The sequence below is a fragment of the Crocodylus porosus genome, unplaced genomic scaffold, assembly GCF_001723895.1.
Source record: "Crocodylus porosus isolate Cpor-Errol unplaced genomic scaffold, CroPor_comp1, whole genome shotgun sequence".
Lineage (NCBI taxonomy): Eukaryota > Metazoa > Chordata > Crocodylia > Crocodylidae > Crocodylus > Crocodylus porosus.
The window spans coordinates 20572660-20590111 of record NW_017728943.1 but is presented as its reverse complement, the minus strand read 5'-3'; the positions used below and the strand labels follow the sequence as shown (position 1 = coordinate 20590111).

The following is a 17452-nucleotide window of genomic DNA, read 5'->3' as shown; positions in this document are numbered from 1 at the left end:
TCCAAGAAACAAGAGGCTGTCCTTTGTCAGATACAAATGGCACGCTAACCACAAAACCTCAGGTTGCGTTATAAATTTAGAACCCACAAGGTTTTAAAATAAGTTTTAAATTAGCAAAAGGAATTCTCCCACCCTGTCACAGTATGTTTAGATATGCTGTTAAAAATAGTGATGCCAAGCTGGCATTATGTCTTATTTTCTTTCAGTGCATAGTGATTTCCTAACATGACCTTGAAAGTTTTGGTTTGATTGCAGGTGTTGGTGAGAAATTAGGTATTAAAACAATTTCACATTAATTTTGCTTGCATCTGCAGTCTGAAAAATCAAAGCCATTTTTCTTTGCTGCTTAGCTTGTGAAATCCCCTTATTTGTGTACATTACAAATTTCATACATTTTGAAATGTTGCCATATGGAGAAGAGATGAGAGGGTGGCACCAGAGACGTGCACATACAGGTATAATATATTACATGTACATGCCTCAGCTTCCGTAGGAACAGAAGCAGCCACAGGATATATCTATGAGAGCTAGTGGGAAATTGAGAATTATGTCCCTCTTCCCCTACACCCTCGCTTTTTTTATAAGAGCAGATGAGTGGACTGCCTGTCATTGTGTAACTTGTATACTGACTGTGGAAGGAACACACTTTTTAGCACCATGCACGCTCTAACATCAGTAGTAAAATTGAGTTGTAAACTAGATGATTAGATCCTGCTACAGTCCCCATCAACTCCATGGCTCTCTCTTTTTAATGTTCTCTAGCTGCCTGAAAGATTTTGCAATAGAGCCTATTCAGAGAGTTCTCCCTTCAGAGAGTTCTCAGCCTTCTCTTGTGGAGGCTGAACAGGTTCAGGTCCTGTAGCGTCTCCTCATAGGGTCTGTCCTGCTGTCCCTAGATCATGCAAGTGGCCCTCCTCTGGACCCTCTCGATGCTGGCCACATCTCTCCTAAACTGTGGCACCCAGAACTGGTCACAGTACTCCAGCTGCAACCTGACCAGTATCATACAGAGGGGGAGGATCACCTTGGACCTGCTCATGATGCATCTGTGGATGCATGACAAGGTGCGGTTAGCCTTCCTGACTGCGTTCCCCACATTGGCAGCCCATATTCATCTTGGAGTCTGTAATGACCCCAAGATCCTTTTCTGCCTCTGCACTGAGGAGAAGTGAGTTCCCCAGGCTGTAGGTATGGTGCTGGTTCTTTCTCCCTAGGTTGTCAGTATTGAATCCCATCTAATTCTCATCTCATTTTTAACCAGAATCTCAAGAGATCATATGAAGACCATCCAAAGGTTAGACTAGTCAAAACAACTAGAAAGTAAGTGGAAATGGGGTTGCTGAGTATACAGAACAGCAGATGTTGCTGCTTCAAAGAACTGTCACAGAGACAGAGAGAGAACGCTCAACACATTGTGGCAACTTTTACCTTTTGTTCCAGCATTTCATGCCTATTTATGAGGTTATCAAGCTCAGGATGAGATTATAGGGGAAGCAAACATACAGGCTAAAATGAAAAAAAAAAGTATTAACTGTGGACAATTTCTGAAATGAGTATGATTTTTTTAAGTACATGTTGAGTTTCTTTGTGGGTAGGGATGGCCCTAATCAGATGCTTACATGCTTTGCTGAATGGAGATCTTTGTTCTTAAAATTCCTTATTAGATATGTGGTCTTAAGTTCCCTTTCCTGACAGTGTTGCTTGCTGATTCCCTGTATGACTTGGAATAAACCATTCACTTCTGTTGTTGCTTTACCTTATCCATCTGGAATACTTAATCCATTTTCTTTTTAAAACCAACACTTTGTGATTGTTGAGCGGAAGGCATCTTATAAATAGAAGTGTCCTATTCCTCTAGTGTTCATATTAGATTGATTTTTTTTTCCTGGAGGCTGTTTAGGAGTTAAATGCTCATAGATTTCAAATAAATGTCTTACAGCTGCTGCAAACTAGCCCTACAATCCTAGATGACCTCATGCTTGTCATAGTGTAGTGATAATATCCCCCAAAAAAGAGGTTGCAAAAAAGGAAGTGTTCTAGAAATGTATATACTGCATGCAAAAACATCAGAAATATGCCCTCCCAAAAGGCTGCTTACTGAAAGATTCAACTTTAATATACATTGCATGGTAAAATTAAATTTACATAAAAATGTATTTACAACATCGGTATTTCAGTCCAAAAAACTGTTCTTCATTATTATACAAATGGCAAATTCAAAGCTGTTTTAATACATGCTGTGCACTAAAATAACCACCATTTACTGTAATTTAATTAGATTGCTATATCCATACAGTTGCTTTTTATTGGTGGTAGGGTTCAGAAATATTTGAGACAGTTTTGTTTGTTGTGTTGAAGAGATGATTCAGCTTCAAAAAGTGGGGCAGAACTACAGATTGTTCATTTTAACTTAAAAACATCTTTTATGCAGGATGAACTGAGAATCAGCTGATCTCTTGTCATATATGTAAATTCAGTAGGAGCTACATTTCTGTACTGAGTGGAAATAAAACCTCTCTAGCTTTTTCATTTTCATTAAGCATTGTATATTTTAAAATTAAGAGGCAATCTAGGATGGTGCCTGTTCAGTTCAAGGGATATGAAAACCTCTTCCAAAAGTCTTGCCCAAAAAATCTTGGACCACTATAAAGGAGTGGTGTTTGAAAAGATTTGGCATGTTTGACTGATAGTCAGCCTACAAATTACATAAAGAAAATGTCTTGTAATATTTATAGGTTGATTATTTTTATCTTGCTGTTTAACAAGATATTTTGTTTAACAAGGTAAAGATATCTTTTTTCATTAATAATTACAGCCTATTTCTTTTTGTACTTTCAGTTCTTGTTTAAAAGCATCCTAAAAGCATGAAAATAAAATCTATCTTTCTCCTTTTCTTTTGGAAGAAAGAGCTTTTCCATTAGATCACATACCTTAGCAGCGTTCTCTCTTACAGTATCATCTTTCTTACAGTGTGAATCTGTAATTTAAAAAAATTGTAAGAATTTTGTAACAGGTATAAAAGCTGGCATTGCATAAATGCTTGACCTAAGGTCCCATTAAATTCAGTACAAAAATTCCTGCTAACTTCTGAAATTACCTTTAATTTGGTAAATTTGTGCAAATTATTTATTCAGCGTAAACATGGGATTCTACCAAATAACACAACAATGGTGTCCCAGTGTTCTTCCCTTGTAATTGGTCAAATGGGTTTGGTGGCTAAATTGTATCAGTTAAAAGTATCAGAATTAGGCACTGCCTTGGGCAGTGGCCATTTTACTTTTAATTGAAGAACTATGTATCTTGTCACTATGTAAAAACTTTTTTCTGTGCTTAAAAGTATGCTCCATTTTTCTACTTTTTATGCTGGTTATTAACTTAAAAGTGCAAACATCTATGTCAAGCTTGTCCATTGGTCTGTATCAGTATGGTATATGACCTGCTGCAGAGCAGAATTGGGACCAGGAGTAGAGAAGAATACATTATTTGTTGACTAGGAACAGTTTGTCTTTCTCATCTGAGTTCTTTTCTATGGCTCAATGAGTTGATGAAACAGGGATATTGAAACGGAGAATAAAGTGCTGGTAAAAATCCCAACCTGCTTTATGCGGAGGCCTAAAATAAAAGTGATCTGTATTTTTAGAGAAGATGCAAAAAAACCCCCAAAAACCTAATGTAGAAGAAAAAGGGGAAGCTGAATGGTCATCCTCAAAAGCAGGAAGATAATTTCTGTTATCTTAGTGGTAGCAACTCATTTATTTAATGCACAGAGTCTTTATGAAATAAATTAGATATTATATTTGACCATTCTTTCTGAAAGTAAGTGCCAAGAGTGAAAACCACATAATATATTTTTAGGATTAAACCATCTATTACTGATAGATAATGACAGAGCAGAAGGAGAAGGCACCAGTTAGTCTGCATTCACTTATGTATTCTGGATAACTCTTTAGTGAACTCCTAGATTTGTGAAATTCTGTCACCCTGTGCTGATTTGTTACTGCCTTTTTGACATGATGAATTGTCTTCTTTTCCAAGTCACTTGCAGGTCACTTTGTATACCACCAAGATACCACACCCTTACTCTTAGAGGTACTACACCAATTAGTCCTGTTTTGTTCCATCTTTGCAATTGAATGATTAATGTCTTATTAGCTAGAACATCATCCATAATAATAAGGCATTCCTGCAAGTCATAAATCCATAGATGGCCTGATGGGCCCCATTTAATACACTGATGAATTCTGTTTTAAATTCTGCATCTTTGGGTTTTGAACGTTTAGGTGCAAGATTTCAGTTCTGCAGTGTGAGCTTCATGTTTCAGAACCTGCAGATCATTTTGAGAAGTCATTTAGGTATCTACAAGTCACTTAGGCACTTTTGAAAATTGTAGCCCTGAACTTGAGTTCTTATAGGAATGTATTACTGATGAAATCATAGGTGAAATCACTCTAGAATTAGGTTTATTATGTGTTACTTTACAGGAATTAGCCCCACATAGCTGAATTGTGTTTTGTGCAAAGGGCACATCTTTGTAGCAAGAACATAAAAGAGATGATAGATATGGGAAAAAGGTATTTGACCAATCAACCCATCTTTAATGCCTTTCTGAGGCTGAATAGCACCTATTCTTTTTCCTATAGTGAACAGTTGTTTGTTGAATTCATTACCATAAGAGCAACACCAGGTTTTGGAAAGACCACTGGATGTTTTCGTGACCGGTGGCAAGAGGGGGGACTGAAGATTATGCTTCAGGAGTTAGGTGACAACTTTAGTATGATATGCAGCCCTGCACGGTTAGGAGTGTTAAGATCTGTTGGTACCTGTTTTGAAATATAACTTATTGGACAGTTTTAGACATGGATTGCTGAACTAATTAGACTGATGACCTTCTCTTTTATGGCAAATGCCATTTTACAGGCAATAATAATAGTCTAGTATTTGGTAAAAATCAACCACTCAAAGGGGGAAAATCCAAACTTATCACAATTTTCATAGCTGGCTATGTCACATTAGGCATGCATGACGTGTTTACAAAGATTTAGGTGACCAAATTCATTTGCCCTTCACTGGAGATTGTAGGTCATGGAACCTGTTCTCACAAGGAGGGTAGTAAAGCCCTGACACAGGCTACCCAGAGAGGTGGTCAAATCTCTGTGCTTAGGGTTTTTTAAGAGTCAAGTAGACAAAGCCTTTTGACCAAAGGGACGGTCCTGCTTTGAGCAGGGGATTGGACTAGAAGACCTCCTGAAGTCCCTTCCAACCCTCATTTTCTATGATTCTGTGACAATATAGTGCTTCTTAGCACATTGTCACAGACAATAGACAAGTCTGTTTTAGGAACCGAACAGCTGCGCGCTGTCTGAAGTCGCTCTTGGATCCATGGGTTGCATTAGATTTTGAGTAATTTGTTTTTTCTAACAACCTTACAGAGCTTTATTACATGTTATGCTTCTGCCTGTATCGCTTTGATCTAGTTCAGTGATTCTCAACCAGAGTGCCATAAGATCCCTTCAAGGCTCCTGTAGGTCACTGCACAATGTTAGCACAGTTAGGTGTGCAAACATGATTCACAAGCTAAACCCAGAATTTTTACATAGGAATCTGTAGTGTTAAAAACAGTCAGTTATTGTGGTCTTTCAGAGCTCTTTGCAACAGAAGAATTGTGTCATTATTTTTCTGTGGTGAAAAAAGATCATGAAAGCTAAGAGCTCGCATTTTTCAAAGGATACCTCAAATATATCAGTAACTGCCTCAGGTATATCAACCAGTACCCTGGTAGGCAGACAGTGCTGTGGGAGCAGCAGAAAGGAAACTTTTTAAAGTCTGTCAGTCAGATAACAGTCTTCCCTCTCTCCATGTTCCCTTTTCCCCTCTCCTCTCTCCATCCCCTACCTGCTGCTGACACTGTCCCAGGGACAGGGTGGGAGAAGTCTCCAGAGCCACTTCTCTTCTGCTGCAGCTGGGCTGCACAGGGATCCAGGCTCAGCCAGAGATGGGGATGGCAGTGGGCAGCTTTCCACCCCTTCTTCCCCACTCCTGTACCTGCTCCCAGGCTGACAGGGAACATCCAGAGGGACTGGGCAGGAAGGAGGAACTCATTTGCCATTGCTGCTGTCCCTGGCTGAGTGTGGTTCCCTGCAGAGTGCAGCTGGAGCAGTCAGGAGTGGCTCTGAAGCCTATCCTTGTCCCTGGAGCTGCCAGAAGCAGTGGCTGTGGTAGACAGGGAAGAGAAGGGGAGGTGTCTCTGAGCACGGAAAGAAAGGGATGGATGGAGTTCTTACCCAATTCAGGGACAGAAAAAAAAGCAAAAAAAAAAAAGCCCTGCTGCTGCTGCTCCCACAGCATTGTTGATTGAAAGGGGTGAAGGTGCATCCTTGTCATTGCATCCCTTCTAGATCTGCCCCAGAATATGGATATAATTCATGGGCAGTCCTTATGCTGCAGAAGTATATTTCCATTTTTTCAGAGCTTCGTTCCCTCTCTCTGCAACTTAGAGTCTGATTTGATGGTTGTCGTATGGGGCTGCTACATGTCAGGGCTTCCTTTTTCCTTTTAAACTTTACTCAGAGGCATTGGGTACTGGCTGCAGCTAAGACTGAGGATTTTGACTGGGGAGTGCCAGTGCTTCTGCTGGGAATTAAACCTGGAGTTTCCTGCTAGAGAGTCTTGCCCCTCTGTATCAGGAAGGAATTTTACCCCATTGTGGTGATTTTTGCCTTCCTCTATAGCAGGGGTGGGGGGTGTCCCTCTTCCTGGGATCTCTTAAGCGTATATTAAGAATCTTTGCAGGGGCAGGATGTTGGCCACTGTCATCCTCCTGCTTTAGCTGTGGCAGGTTTGGATGGTACATCTTGTCAGGGTTGACTGTGTAGTTTTGCTAAGGGGTTAGACAATGGATTTGTATAGGACATTTTGGATTGGGATGATTCTGCCTCAGGAAGGGAATTGGACTAGATGACCTCTCAAGGTCCCTTCTAGCTCTACTTCTCTATGATATTAAGATGCTGATTGTTGTGATGCAATCCTGAGACTACTGTCTTGGCAAGATTAGGTTTTAAATACCTTCATTGAAATTGTTTCTCCATCTTTTATAGATCTTCACTGAAAGAGATTTCTGTTTCTGTCAGAAATAACTCATTGTTACAGGCATATCATTTGAGTACAAGTTAAAAAAGGGACAGTGATAGAACCAGACCTGGTGGGAACCCATCACTTAAACTGAATTCCTTAGGTTTCATCATTTTGGGTTCCCACCAGGCTTTACCTTTGCTCATTCTACTGCCAAGATAAACCTGAAAATGGCACTCTGTGAATACTGTCTTAAGTTGAATTGTCTGACTACGCTGCAATACATTTGATAATTTCTGCAGGAGTTCTTTATACAGTATCAAACTGTGTCATAGGGCAGGCTGATGGCAAATCCGAAAGCTACCATTGTTTTCAGTTTCTGTTTATTTTCATCATAAGAGCAAGTATTTGATCATAACAGCTTCCTTGTAGCCTGAAACCTGGCTTGTCCGGTGGCACTGTTCGCAGAGTTGAGGAATTGGTCTCTTCAGCAGCACCCTCTCCAGCAGCTTGCATGTTGTGTGTAAAGGGTGAAATTGGACAGTAGTTTCTGAGGTCATTGGGGTAAGTTACCTGGCTCCAGTAAGCCACAAAATATGAATTTAGTGACATTTTGGAGGAGTTTGGTAATATGCTCAAAATTATCAGGTTTTGCAGGGGAATGACTTATCCTTTCCTCAGTAAATGGTGTGAGCACAGATTCCTGCTCCCTCCTTCCCCCCGCTGCCTGCTTGCACTGATTAGTACATAGTATTCTCACAGTCATTCATAACTTGCACCAAGTAAAATATAGCCAGGGGCCTTGGCCCATTTACTTTGCTTTGCGCCATCTCACTCCTTTATTTACTCGGCATGTTTTTAGAAAGTCTTACTTCCAAGATACAAGGAGCAGCTTGGCTTGAGTACCTTGCTTCTTTTTAATTTCATTTGTGCCTTTGCAAATCTTTGCTATTGTTGAAATGCCACTTTTAGTAAAACACTATGTAAACACATCATCCTGTTTGTTCCTTCCTTCCTTCAGTGAATTTCTATTTTTTTTTAATCTTAAATGTCATGCAATATTATGCTGGTTTGCCTTTCCAATCTTTTGTCATCATAAGAGATTTATAAGATCAGGGTTGTGTCAAGATGTAATGAAAAGTGTTTCATGTTGTCTAGCTAGCCCTAAGGTTATAAGTTTGAGGCAACAGCAGAAACGCTTATGGAGTGGCCGTGGCAGATTCCAACAGATCTGTGAATTCTGCTAAATACCTTGTCACATGGAAAAGCAAAAGGAAGGAAAGGAAGGAGCTGTGCTGTTAATATTATATACTTAATATTTTTTTCATGATTAAAAGGCAATTTCAGATCCAATTGTTCTTGAAAACATGTGAACAATTCCCCCCTCTTTTATGATATATATATGCAAAACAAGTTATATATTTTAAATACTAAAATATTATCACTAAATAAACAGAAACCCTCAGTTATCTCCATGAAACAGCTGTATGAATGCTACTGTACATTTGTGTGGTGTGTATATTCCCATGGCATCCTTCTGCTAGTATTTTATTCAATAATATTTTTAAAAGTCAAAGTATATATTGGATGACTTGGAAGGAAAATTATATGTTGACACTGAAATCATCAGTAATAAAATGACATTCATCTGTTTTTACAGAGGTACAAACCAATCAGATATTCTACCAGAGACCTAATTGGGTATAATAGCATGCTGGCAATTGTAAGTATGAGACTGAGGTGGAAGGAGTGTGTAACAGAGGTCTTTGGAGAGCTTTGAGCCAGTGGTGCCCAATCTTCTGGCTATACAGGCTGGATGAGTGGTGCAGGGTCAATTCATGGGGTGGATCTCACACAGTCAGCACATGGGGTCCCTTTGCAGGTGGAATCCTATGTGCTCACCTGATATCACATGCCGGCCTGACTGAACACCAGCACTGTCTAGCATGCAGAGGCACACTAGCTGGCTTGTGGGACTCTTTGTGGGTCTGGAAACTTGTCAGTAAGGGAGTGGCAATTAACATTGCTACTGCTTCCCCACCCTAAAATTTCCAGTTCTACGGGGAGTCCCATGGGTCAGATAACAACTTTGCAGGCTAGATCTGGCCCATGGTCTAGGGGTTGAGTACCATTGCTCGTAGCTGAATATCTGTGGGTTTTTTATTTAAAAGAATTAGAAAAAGCAAGTGTCTTACATATTATTCTTTGCTTAAAACAAATATGCTTTTGATTAATTGAATTTTTGAGCCATGTTGTACACTTGAAGTTCATAATGGCACAGCATTAACAGCACTGCAGTGAAAGGTGCAGCAGAGTTCTTAGTTCAGTGAATAAAAAAGGGCAACAACAAATTTCTGTGTTCCTTACGGTGTAGTACGGGGCGGGCAATTATTTTGAGCGGAGGGCCACTTACCCAGTTTTGGCAGGCTGTCAAGGGCCGCATGGGTAGCCCCGGCCCTTGACAGGTGCCCCACCCCCAGGTCACCATCTTGGGACCAACATCCCAGTGTCTTGGGACTAATGTCCTAGGGCCAGCACCGGTGGGGCCCAAAGCGGGGCACAGGCTGGCGGGGGTCTGTGAAGCTGGGCTGGGCTGCACCAACAGGGAGAGGGGGGAGCTGGCCTGGCTCCATAGAGCCCCTGCCAGCTGGGACGCCACACTCCTGCCACCCTGCTCTGGGCCCCACCAGCACTGGCCTCAGGACACCGGTGTGGGCCCTGTGCTCCCACTGGCTCCCCACCCGCTTACACCCAGTGCCCCCCAGCCCCATGATACAGGTGGGGGCAGCACAGAGCCCCGACCCCCTGCTCACCAGCAGGGAAGAAGCTGGTGCTGAGCATTGGGAAAAGTGGCCCCTCAACTGCCCCATGGCCAGTGCCCTGCATTGCAGGTGCTCTCAGCCCACATGGGGCTGTCCAGAGCAAGCACAGGCAGCCCCAGGCAGGCTGCGAGTGGCTGCAGCGAGGGCGCTGGCCATGGGGCAGGCAAGGGGCCACTTTTCCCCATGCTCAGCACCACTTTGTAACCTGCCCCATTGCTAGCCTGGCAGTGGGGCCGGGTTACAGGGTGGTACTGGGGAAGGGCAGGGAGAAAGCAGCCTCTCCTTGCCCCATGCTTGGCATCCCATGCTGCAGCTGCTCGCAGCCTGCCTGCTCCATTCAGCCCCATGCAGGCTGAGAGTTCCAGCAGCGCGGGGCACCAGGCATGGGGCGAGCAAGGGGACGCTTTTCTCCACGCAGGGATGGAGCCCAGGGGAAAGCTGAGTGCGGCGGGGAAGTGGCCTCTCCCCCGCCCCATGCTGTAGGCGCTTGGAGCATGCATGGGGCTGTCCAGAGCGGGCACAGGCAGCCCCATGCGGGTTGCAAGCAGCTGCAGTGCGGGGCACTGGGCATGGGTGAGGAGGGGCCTCTTCCCCCTCCCCCCCATGCTTCTTCCTTTCCCAGGGTCCCCCTCACTTACCTGAGCTTCCCACGCTGCCAGGGCAGCCACGTGCTCCCAGCCCAGAAACCGCAGCTGGGGCTTGCAGCTGGGGCTTCCAGCTGGGGGGGCGGGGCCAGGTGGGCCGCTGTTGTTGGAGCCCGCCAGGCTTCCCCTGGGTCCTACTGCCCTTGGTTCCTGTCATTTTTAACAGGGACCAAGGGCAGAGAAATGTTAATTTTCCAAATCTTTTTATGGGCCCCGTGGGCTGGATAGAACAGTCTTGCAGGCTGGATGCGTCCTGTGGGCCGTATTTTGCCCACCCCTGGTGTAGTACATTTGAAATGGCATCTGCTCAAGGTCTTCTAGAAGTGGTCGAGTATTTGAGGTGGTTTATAGAATTTATAGCCCTTTTTTAAGACGTTAACAATCCATGCATTTTCTTGAAGGAGTGAAATTGAATTTCCTTTTAGGAGATTTTAGACATTCTGCTTAGTCAGGGATGAGCAAAATATGGTCCTTGGGTGTGGAGGGTCTTTGTCTGACCTGTGGGAGGTCACTCAGTCTTGCCAGGCCCAAGCACTATCTGGCCTGTGGCATGTCCAGCTGCCCTCTGGGGATACAGCTGAGCTGAGGCAGCTTCACAGCTGGACTGCCTTTCTAGGCAGCCCAGGTGGCAGTAGCTCCTTCTGGCTGCCATTGCTGGTGGCCCCATGCTACTGGTGGGGAGCCATGGGCACAGCTCCATCCTTGGTCCACCCTGCACCTGCTCTGCATCGCCTACCTATGCTGAGCAGTGGCAGCGGCCAGGCAGAAGCTGCTGCTCAGCATGGGGGAAAAGTGGCCCCTCCCCATCTTTGCTGCTAGGTAGTTCTTCGTGCAGCCACTCGGAACCTGTGCCCAGGCTGCCCTGTGGCTCCTCTGCACTGTCACCACTGCCCGGCGGGGCGGCCCAGAGGTGACAGTGATGGGGGCAGAAAGGAGCTGCAGGGCAGCTGGGCGCAGGCTCTGGGTGGGTGCAGCAAGAGCAGCCTGGCAGCAGTGAAGGAGAAAAGGCTGCTTTTTGCCTGTGCCAGCAGCAGCTTCTGCCTAGCCATTGCTGCTGCTCAGCGTGGGCGGGCAGCGCAGAGCAGGCACAGGCACAGGCAGGCTGGGGTTGGGACTGTGTGCTTTGGTTCCAGTTGGGGCAAGTCCAGAGAGGTCATGGACTGGGCTGGGGTAGAAGCTGGGGCTGCATGCTGTTGACAATGGCAGGGAGGACCCACAGGGCTCTCAGACTGTTGTGGAGGGGGCGGGGTGTTGACAGGCTCAGGGGGACCATCCCGTCTTCCCTGCACAGTGAAACTTAAGTAGCTCTGCAACCAAAATAATTGCCCACCCCAGGCTAAGTGGATTTAACCCAATGTTGAAACTCCTCCACAACATCACATTTTCTGTGTATTTTAGGTTGTTTTATTGGTTGTAACTGATGTGTACACTATAAAGTTTTATAAACCATTGCTTCCTTATTCTAGCTTCACAATCACTTTAACTGAATTCCATAATTCCTTAGATTTCATCATTTTGGGGGGATGGCAATTGACCTGCTTTGTATGCTATGCCCCTAACTCATTCAGGGATGTATTGTGAGTTACTTCAGGCTTGGGGCCTCAACTTTCTAAGCTGTGAATGGGGGATGATAATACTGACCCTCCATTGTAACATATTCTTACAATGTTTTGAAAGGACTCTTTTAAGGGAGCAAACTATATGAACCAAACTACATACTGAAAACTATATGAAGCTGTATTTCTTTATTTCAGAAAAAAAATATTTAAATGAGGCGTAAGGTTTCAATTTGGGATTCTAAAGAATCTAGATATTTCATACCTGATGTCTCACCCATTAAATAATCCCTTCCATATTACTACTACTACACTGTCTTCTGTATACAGACATACCTCGGAGATATTGCGGGTTTGGTTCCAGACCACCGCAATAAAACGAATATCGCAATAAAGCGAGTCACACGAATTTTTTGGTTTCCCAGTGCATATAAAAGTTATGTTTACACTATACTGTAGTCTGTTAAGTGTGCAATAGCATTATGTCTAAAAAAACAATGTACATACCTTAATTAAAAAATACTTTATTGCTAAAAAATGCTAACCGATGGAAAAATGGTGCCGATAGACTTGCTCGACTCAGGGTTGCCACAAACCTTCAATTTGTAAAAAAACCACAATATCTGCAAAGCGCAATAAAGCGAAGCGCAATAAAACGAGGTATGCCTGTATATTCCTGGTGTACCTAGAGCTGTGTACGTGCATATAGGGCATGACCATGCAAGGAAGCACTAGTTCCTGTGTACAGCAGTGGGGAGGTGCATGTGTAATTAGCCTCTACAGGGGCCCTATAAGTCTGGGAAAACTCTGTTCACCCCTGTCCATGTTGATAAAGGTCAGTCTTACCTGCAATATGTAGAAGTTGGATAAGGAATATATTTGAAATAGCTTCAAGTAATATATGAAGGTGTGTGTTGATTGACTGGAACAGAATGTTAGCTTACTCAGGCAGGTCAAAGGTCATCTTAAATTTCTCATGCATGTGATAGTGTGTTAATTATGGAGGACCAAGGAGATGTTCTCTAATGAATGTTTTAAACACATGACACTTTATTTAGACGAAGGCCAATTACGCACAAAGTGCAGTATTTGGTAGACATTCTTTCAGGTGTCAAGGTACTTGTTTTAAAAGCACTGTCAAGTTAAGCATCATAAATTTTGTTCATGGTTTATAACCTTTGTATAACATGGAAGTACAATCTGTTTCCTCACAGAACTGTCTGCCCACTCATGCATGTGCATAGTTGGTGTGAAAGTGTCCATTAGGCTCTTGGCATTCTCATGGGAAGTTTAGTTTTGTTTCAAAGTCTGATAAAAGATTTTAAAAACACCGAAGGGAACGTATTGTCTGTGAAAGGTAGGTAGGCTCAGAGCTCTGGGTGCTGATGTGTTCAGTATGGCTGAAATGTGGCACTGCCAAGGCAAGGTTCCTGTATACTGGTGGCCCACTTTGTCTGAACTCTTTTTTTGGAGGGTAAGTTGGTCTCTAGCTCAATAAGCCAAGTACACCAGGAAGGGTGAAGAATTGTGGGGCAGATGTCTGCCCTTTTCCGAGTTAGCTCATCACTTCTTTTTTTCCTTTTTTTCCCTTTTCACAAATTGCTGAACAGCTGCCAGGAGACAATGGTTTTCAGTCACTACATTCGTGTTGGATTGGAACTGGTGAGATAGAAGTGGAGGGTGTCCATTTGTGTAAGCCTGTGAACCAGCTACATTCCTGGTTTTAGTTTTAATGAAAATAAATAGTGTGTGTGTGTGCGCTTGCATGCGCACGTGCACATGTACATGCACACATAGTATTAGAGATGCTTTCCAAACTGATATAAGAAAAAGAAAAATATAGCTTATATTTTCATTTTAATTAATTTTTGCACTATTTAATACTTTCCTGTAGAAAACTTGATATGTAAGCTGTTACATTATATTTAAATTATAGGCTTTGTTTATTTGTATGGCCTATTTTTATAAATATTGAGCAAGGAATGCCAAGGGAAAAGGAGCAGCTACAAAATGTATATAAATAATCGACATAAACAATAAAGATGATTATTGGTAGTTTGCAGTGCACATATGATAGTGAGGTCATGGTATGGAAGATAGGAGAACACTGATGGCTAGAGCAGGAGAGCAGGGACAGTCTAGAAGGGAAATTAGAGTAAGCTTTTGAGATAAAAACTAAAGCCACCAACCTGTGACTTAGTAATAATGCTGAGATAAATGAGCATCTCGCAGGATTGTTCCTAATGAGAAATGCGTTCAATAGGGAGATTTTTGGTGAACTGGAAAGGAGAGAAAAATGCAGTGGATTTAGAAAGATTAAGGGCAAATATCATGCTTAAGTTATGAGGAATATAGGGTTCAAGCGCTGGAGTACTGAATGATGTTAAGGGAGCGTTTACATATTTCTACAGAGACTCGACTCCAGTAAGCTGTTGTAGGAGGGATGTCTATAAATACTGCTAGTCTGAACATGCTCCAACTGTGGTCAGTGACGCAACTTCTATTACCTTCAGTGTGGTAGATAAGGCCCTGTATGGTTTGTAATACATTTTGTAAACAATGCTCCTACTTACTGTGAAAACTTCATAGATTTATAACTTAAGTATAATATTTGAGGATAACTTCACACAGTCTTAAAGCAAAATATATACACTTTAACTTCCTTTAGGATCTATGAAACTTTATCTTTAGTTCTTCCAGATGACCATTTCATTCTTCTGTGAGAAGATGCAGCTAAATGAGCCATGTACTGCAATGCAAACAGTACTTCTTTGCACCAAAAAGATTTTTACCAAATTGATGTACATAGTTTTGAGAAACAGCTGACACTTCCATAGAATCATAGAAAGTGAGGGTTGGGAGGGACCTCATGAGGTCATCTAATCCAACCCCCTGCTCAAAGTAGAACCATCCTCAACTAGACTGCAAATTCTTATTTCATTACCTGGGTTAGCTCTGGTAACACTTTTGTTCCTATGGATTCTTCACTTGTATGCCTCTTCCAACACTGCCCCCATCTCCTTCCTTTCTTCTTCTCCCTCTTCCCATCCCTTTTGTATTCAAATCACTCAATCCAGTTTACACACTGCTCTATGCTTGTCCTTTCGTAGCATCTGAAGAAGTGGTCTTGAGATCAAGAATTTCATTTAATCAAGTTAACACACCTAGAAGAAATCAAAACTTCTATTCCACCAGGAGGTTGCTAAGTTAAGGATTGCTGATGAACAAGTTATGGAGAATACAAATAACAGGGATATCCAAGTAGGGCTGGATAAAGAGGAACCCATTTAAACATGTAGCCAAACACTCAGCTCAAACTTGGTTTTGAAACTTGCATTGTATTTAAAAGGCAGGCTTTTACAAGGGACCAACATGTTTAAAATGTTGTGAGACTCTACTGAAGCAGCACTATGATGAACATACAATTGCAACATGTATGAGAGATTAAAATTATGTGATGACAAGCTCTATGCGCGTCCTTTAAGAACAACTGATGAAGTGAGCTCAAGCTCACGAAAACTTATACTATCTATATACAATCTTATTTAGTCTACAAGATGTATCTCTACCATGCCTTCTGCCTGACTTCAGACTAACATGGCTAACTACCTCTCTCAGCTTTCTTGACATGCCAAAGTATTTGTTCTGTTAGCCTTGCCCTGCTCCTTGTAAATCAGACATTCTTCTTGGGTTGCATCAGGTTACAAGTGACATGATTAATGCAGGAAGGTTACAGAGGGGATGACGTAGCGGCTCGCACAAAGTTTACCTGAGAATTATCTCCAGCTCTCTGCTGTTTAGTGTCTGTGTGAGTCATGTGCTGAAGCCCTGCCATCCCCTGTTCTTCAGCTGGGCAACATCACACTTACCTCACTCTGTGCATTTCTCCATCTTGTGCCAGATCTGATTAGAAGCACTTTTGTTTTAAGCCTTATATTTATGAAGCATTAAATTTACTTTTTACCAATAAGTGACCGCGCAATGAAACTGAATGAGCCATTAGATATTTGGGGTTCCAGCAACTTCAGACATGCTCTCTGTGGGGATATCACTGTCCTTAAATGAATGCTGCTTTTATCAACATTTTGGTATTTTAAATACCTGAGGATTAAATGATGATAGCTTTATAGCATTAGTAAGCTTTGCAGTAGGACCATAAGTCAGGGACTGGCCTTAGTAGGCATATAATAATGTGTTGTGTGTGTATGCACATGTGGAGACTTTACATTGTAAGAGGTATGCAGGTTTATAGCCAAGCCAACTGGCTTTTGAGCACTGCTTTTGCTTTCCAGGCCTCTTGGCTGAGGACCTGCCTGCAGCAAGAACTGTTTTTTAGGTGAGGCTTTTTTTAACAGTTGATTCTGTAACAAGGTCACTGCATGTTCCAGTTTGTAGTGCTGATGGAGCATGTACTTCGTCCTTGACTCATATTAAAGATTCGGACACTGTCTAATAGTGTGGGGATTAGGCTTCTTCTCTCTGCTCCTTGAGGATTAGTGTTCTGTTCTATTCCATTATTATTTTCTTTAAATCACAGATTCTTTATGGACTGCTAATAGCATGTATATGTTACTTGCTTGGTTTGTTAGGACTAGGCCAGGTGTCAGATTCCCTCAAATCCTATTAAAAACATCACTGGAGACATGAGGGTAATGAATGCCTTGCAAGAAAGGCATCAGGATATGTGAAATTAATGTGTTTCCTTTTATAAGAAAGTCATGAAGTCTTTGGTGTATTTGTGAATCTCTGTTTTTCTTGGGTAGACCTGGATAGCACTGCATGTATAAACTGCTTAAACAATAAGTGCTTCTTGCATAACACAATACAGATTAAGTATAACAATAGAGGATAATAATGAGAATGCCGTCACTTTTCAGGCAGCTCTTATCGCTCAGCCTGCCAAAGCCCATATCAGGGACACAGTGTGTGGAGAAAAGTCCTGAAATAGCGAACATGAAAAGGTCATGCAGGAAACTTAAAATACTGAGAGGCTCATATTTTCAGAAAATAACTCTTTCTACAGCTTCAAAATTCTTAATTTCTGATAATTTTTGACAATAAAAGTGAGGGAACTTTAAGTTTGTGTGGGCTGTAGATAAATTTGGGACTGGGATAAGTTTCATTCCTCAAAACAGGGTTAATTTGAGGAGTATAGGACTGCTTTATAAGCAGGGATCCAGGTTTTCCATTTCCTGTGGAAAAACACGGGTTTTCCCCTTTAAAGGAGAAAAATGAGGATTTCCCCCTTTTGCAGGCAGCTCTCCACATGCTGGCAGAGTTCCAGCCTGCAACAGCTGTTTGCAAAAAGGGCATGAAACCCTAAGCCCTGTCCGCAGGAGGAGGGGGTGGGGGGCGGGTCTTG

General features: G+C 42.5%; 2 protein-coding genes across 3 annotated transcripts in view; one reads left to right on the top strand and one right to left on the bottom strand.

Moving 5' to 3' along the window:
- CMSS1 (cms1 ribosomal small subunit homolog (yeast)) overlaps positions 1 to 17452 on the top strand; it is a 378236-nt gene that overhangs the window by 182865 nt on the left and 177919 nt on the right. The gene's annotated exons all lie outside the window — the stretch shown is intronic.
- Positions 1 to 17452, bottom strand: part of FILIP1L (filamin A interacting protein 1 like) — a 317446-nt gene that overhangs the window by 176794 nt on the left and 123200 nt on the right. For both annotated transcript variants that reach the window (XR_002103491.1, XM_019548855.1), the window contains exon 2: positions 2931 to 2977. The gene's annotated coding sequence lies outside the window, so the exon portion shown is untranslated. The remainder of the gene's footprint in view (positions 1 to 2930; positions 2978 to 17452) is intronic.